Source organism: Crocuta crocuta, unplaced genomic scaffold (assembly GCF_008692635.1).
Source record: "Crocuta crocuta isolate KB4526 unplaced genomic scaffold, BGI_CrCroc_1.0 scaffold692, whole genome shotgun sequence".
NCBI classification, from domain to species: domain Eukaryota; kingdom Metazoa; phylum Chordata; class Mammalia; order Carnivora; family Hyaenidae; genus Crocuta; species Crocuta crocuta.
This window is the reverse complement of record NW_027532877.1, coordinates 1,481,900-1,487,139: the sequence shown is the minus strand read 5'-3', so window position 1 is coordinate 1,487,139 and position 5,240 is coordinate 1,481,900. Positions and strand designations below refer to the sequence as shown.

General features: G+C 51.2%; 1 long non-coding RNA gene across 1 annotated transcript in view; it reads right to left on the bottom strand.

The window, feature by feature from the left end:
- The window catches only part of LOC144216316 (uncharacterized), a 78,347-nt gene that overhangs the window by 3,945 nt on the left and 69,162 nt on the right, over positions 1 to 5,240 (bottom strand). The window contains exon 2 of the long non-coding RNA XR_013330631.1: positions 2,960 to 3,102. This is a non-coding gene — a long non-coding RNA (uncharacterized LOC144216316). The remainder of the gene's footprint in view (positions 1 to 2,959; positions 3,103 to 5,240) is intronic.

Here is a 5,240-nt window from a genome sequence, read left to right as displayed (position 1 = left end):
GGTGAAGGTTGTGGGGAGGGGAGGAGGTGCCCGAATTTATCTTCCAGCAGCTGTAGGTGGTCAGCTACCAGGGTCTTTTCCCCACTGCAGGGAGAGACCCATCAGGGACCAGACGCCCGTGAGCACAGAGACAAAGCCTCACTATTTGGCAGGCTTGGGGGGGGATGAGCACGAAGCAACATCCTTCTTGCGGTTAATAGGGAGAGAACTCCAGAGGTGGGCATCGGCTTGAGTACACAGAGGAAAATTCCGCATGTCCCCACGGAGTTTGCACCTTGTGCGCAAGAGTACTCAGAATACCCCGTGTGTGAGTACTTCGTTAAAAACAAACGCTAACCGGCCTGATCAGGGAAAATAGCCATCGCATCTAGACGCAAGAGCGCTACATCCCGCACTTAATGTACTTTGTCTTATTTAATTCCCTCGCAACACTTTGCCGGATAAACACATCAATAATGGATGACACTTATATATAGTGCTTACGACTCCGTGCTTCACACCGCTCTCAACCTTTTACATATATTAATGCGCGTAAACTTTGCAATCAGCCTGTAAGGTCAGTATGACTTTTATTTCTGTTCAGCAGATCGGGAGACGGAGGCACGGACAGGGCACGGGCAAAGTGAAGACAGCACGAAAAGGGTGGAGAGTGGCCTTGGATGTTGGGAATCTGACTCCAGGATCTGCCTGGAGGGTTTCCAGTTTAGCCCGTGCACGTGCTGGTCTCATTCGTAAGTGGGGAACTCTTACATCGGGTTACTGCATATTGGCCCACTGGTGTCCAAAGCACTAAGCAGGGCTTATCAGTGCTCGAGTGTCAGGCCCCGAGCTAAGGTCTCTGTGTGGATAATGAGGTGAGGGTTGGCAGGGGCCGGGCTATTGCCCAGCGAGCACTAGTGATGTTCTGACCAGGAAGTACAATGCAGACAGGTGACCGGATTCTAAGTACAGTAGGAGGCACACTCCACAGACTCAGCAGTTGATCAGACAGACACTCAGACATGGGGGCGTGGCGTGCCCATCATGGAGATAAAATGGCAACGCTTGACCTCTGGGGAAAAAGTATTTCAGATAGGACTCCTCGTCTGGCCGCTCCAGGAAGACCTGGGTGGCAAGTGGTTTTCGTTTCTTCTGTCAGCTCGGGGAGAACGTAAGCAGCTTGAGGGCAGGGCTGGCTTTTTATCCAAGGCTGCATCGCACTGCATCTAGAGCAGTGCCTGGTGCATTGGACACCCTCAGTTGAGAGCTGGTGAGTAAATCAGCAGGTAGCTGTCTCAAGCCTAGTGGCTGCATCTGGACTCGTAGGGAAAGACCACAGGGACCAGTTAACATCCACAATGGGTGTGGACTGGGGCATACAAGGTGCACAGTGCCCACCCTGTGTCCCACGGAGGCCTTTATCTGTTCTTTTGTTCACTCATCGGTTTCATCATTTATTCACCTATTTGGCGCACATTTATTGAGCACCTACTATGTGCTGGGTGTCTGGGCAAAGCTCTGGGAATAAGGCATTGAAAGCAAGCCATTGTCTCTCTAAACTGGTACAAGTGAAGAATCCAGAGTCAACTGCATGAAGTCATTCGGTCCCATTAGTGCCTGAAAGCAGCAGAGTGCCTCTGAGGAAGAGGCAGTACTTGGAGCTTCCGGGAGCAAAGGTCCTCAAGTTTTCCGGACCATTTCCCTGTGTTCCTTCCACAAAGGCAAGTAGATTTACATGCAGAACTGGAAAGGCGCCAAGAATCTTGTTTGATGCCTTCAACTGCTCCTCATGGACTCTGCCGTGCTGCTGAAGTTCAGAGCGAGTCAGTTTGCCCCACTGTAGAATGGACTCGTGTATATGCGTTAGAGGAGCTCGGGACACCCGGGCCTGGGCGTCTCAGGGGCCCCGGAAACTGCCACCCTGCCTGTGATAAATGATCGTAATAACTGTACTACTTGGACCGCCCTCAAGTTTTCAAAGAAAGTGGCCGCCCCTTAATTAGCTCACCACCCCTGCAGCGGAGAAAGCACGGTTATTATCCCACGTTTATAGCCCCAGAGGCTCAGAGAGGTTCAGGAACATGCGCAGAGCCACCAAGGAAAACTGAGATCATCAGACAACTGATTTGGGAAAGACCTCGGAAACATGGATGGACGAGTAGACATAGAATATCAAGATAAACACGTATGAGTGTGAGTCTGTGTGTGTGTGAGTGTGTGTGTGTGTGTGTGTGTGTGAGGGTTAAGGTTCTCCAGAGAAACAGAATTTATAGGGTATATAGATAAAGCCATAGACATAGATGGTATAGATGTAGGTATAAACGTAGGTCTAGTATAGATATCAACAGGTGTAAGTATAGGTGTGAGCAGGTATAGATAGGTATGGGCATATAGAGATTTCGATGGCATACATACCATATAGGAATAGATATACGTAGATCCAGATACAGTTATAGGCATAGTTATACGTATACAGGTATCGGTACAGATATAAACAGGTACAGGAAGCAGTACACGTGACAGAGATCTGAAAAGAGATTTACAGAACCGGAAGCTGATAAATCCCACCGTCTGCTGTCCGCAAGCTGGAGGCCCAGGAGAGAAGGTTGTGTCATTCAGTCCAGGCCCCTAGGCCTGAGAATTGGGTGGGCGGTGTATACCTGGATCTGAGTCCGAGGTCTGAAGACCCAAGAGCCATGAGTACCAAGGTCCAAGGGCAGGAGAAGATGGGTGTCCCAGCAGCTGTCCTTTCTCCCCACGTGCCCAAGGCCTATGCCAGGGATTTCCAGACTTTGGTGCGCCCGAGGGCCACTTGGGGAGCTGGTTGCCCCCCACCCCGTGTCCCACCCCCCCCCCAGAGATTTGGACTCAGCGAGGTGGGGGCAGGACACAGGTATCTGGATTCCAACAAGCAGCTAGCCTACGGAGCACACTTTCAAAAAGATCATACGTAACATGTGAGCGTGAAGCCAGAACTCACCTCTGATGGAAGAGTCAAGGTTGGATCGGAGCAGACTAAGTTCTTGGGCAAAAAGGCCAAGTCCTTGGGATGTCCTGGAGACGAATATGCCCATTTCCACACTTCCTTGCGTTTGAAGTCCTGCCTTCCATCACCAGTGGGACCTGAAGAAGCCACACCCAGGGATTTTTTTTTTTTTGCCTTCACGATATTGTTCTCCATCATGAAGTCAAGTTTCGGGGAGTGTGGGGGGCAGAAGGCAGAGTGGGGAGGGGAGGTCAAGAGGAAGAGGGAGCAGCCCTTCCCACCCATGATGTATGAAATGTGTACATGCATCCGGTCAATTATCTAGTTGTCTACAGCTCAGTGGGGTGCATGGAGTTGGCTTCAGAGCCAGGAGGGTGTGTGTTCTAATCTCGGCACTGCCCCATCTGGGCTATGGGACCTTGGGCAGTAGATATAAACACTCTAAACCTCAGTGTCCACATCTGCAAAATGGGGGAGTTCTAGAACCCACCTCAGAGGACTATTGTGAGGGTCAATTATCCTAACAACCTATATTGAGTAACGTCACCAGGCCAGGCACTCTTCTAGGTTCTGGAGACACGACCAAAGCCCGCACGAGCAAAAACCCTGCCCTCTCCGGACACACTCCAGTGGGCGTGGGCGAAGTTCTTGGCACAAGCTATCCGCGGGCATCCCTCTCCCCTGTGTCACAGACAGGGACCACGAGGCTGGGATGGGTCGGATCACTTAGTCCCCATGACACAGCTGGGGAGAATCTACGCTGTGCTTTGATTTTGGTCTCTGCTCCCTTGTGAGGCTCCTGGTCTCCAGACTCTCCTTCGGTCTGGGGGGCAGGCAGGGGCCGAGGCGGAGTGCAGAACAGTCCATGTTCAGGAAGAGCCTGGGTGGGGAGAGAAGAAAAGCTCAGGCTGGCTTGGCCCACGATGCTGTTGCTCTTACAAAGCGTGTTGTCTCTTCCTTTCCCTGGGAGACTTGGGGTTAATCAAGAAACTCAAACATGGATGACCCAAGATTGAACTAGTCTGGCAAGGAATAGTACAAGGAAGAGATTGGCCAAGAGCTTGAACCCATTCCAACCAACAAGGGCATTTCTTGGGCCCGTGCCAAGGTGCGCCAACCCGGGGAGCCTCTATAAAGAGGAGTCTGGAGGAGGAAGGAGAGAAACGGGAAGCTTATTTCTGATGCTGGCACTCTCGAAGACGAGAAAGAACCTGCCTATTCTTAGCTGCGTCTGGGGGCTCTGCGAAAGCTCTCCTGCTGAATTATAGACAAGGCGAGCATTCATTAACTCTGGCCGCTTGAAACCCGGCTGGTAAGCAGATTCCAAGAGATGTTATCTGGAAGGTGCATCACTGTGTGTACACATCTCAGAGGTCAGGACCCAACACAGAGTTTGAACTTTCAAGGGCCTGAGTGTGTTTATCAAGGCATGGATATTTAGGCCTGGGCGCTGGGTGTTGGGTAATCTGGAGATCGCTTTGGAAGGCTGCTCAGAACAAATGCCGACTGCCTTATGAGGCCTGGGAGAGGCTCCAGGATAGTGTCGAAAGAATCTGCTAATGTGGTAGGTTCTGGCTTTGTATCATTAGGGTATCTTCAGGCAGGTGCCTTCAAATGCAAAACCTAACTGCTTCGTGAGAATCTCCTAATGAAATGTTGGGAGATCTTGTTTAAGGTATATTTGATTGGGAGGCGAGGAATTGGAGGGGAGGGAGACGCCTGAGGACATAGGTAACAAACTCCCACATGGTGTTGATCTTGTTTGCTCCTGCCCATACTTTCCACAGCAAGCTTCCAGAGACTTCTGACCTCTTAGTGCCGTATTGCTTTTCTTACTATACGGCTGGAAAACCCACTTGGGTCCGGTAGGACCGTGTTTAGCTGCAAGTAACAGAACGTCCAGCTTCAGCGGCTTAGATGGGGGATCTCAAAGCTAACGGCTAAAAATGTCCAGGGCAATTTGAGTAGCTCACCGACCCAGGGTCTTCCACTTCTCCTCCCTTGATTTTCGTGCTTGCAGCCCCATGAATGCAAAACACCTCTTGTGCCTTCAAGCTGCACGTCCACATTCCAGGTCTGGGGGAACATTCCAGAAAGAATGAGCAAACGGCAAGCTTTTTCAGAGACCTTCAGCTTATGCCACATTAGTCAGCACTGAGTGAGGTGGCTGTCCCTGGTTCCCCGGAGCCTGAGATCACAAATATTACGGATGGAGCAGGATCTCCGTGTTGGGTGGGCTCTGGGCGGGCAGCCAGCACCAGCAGCCACCACGCTG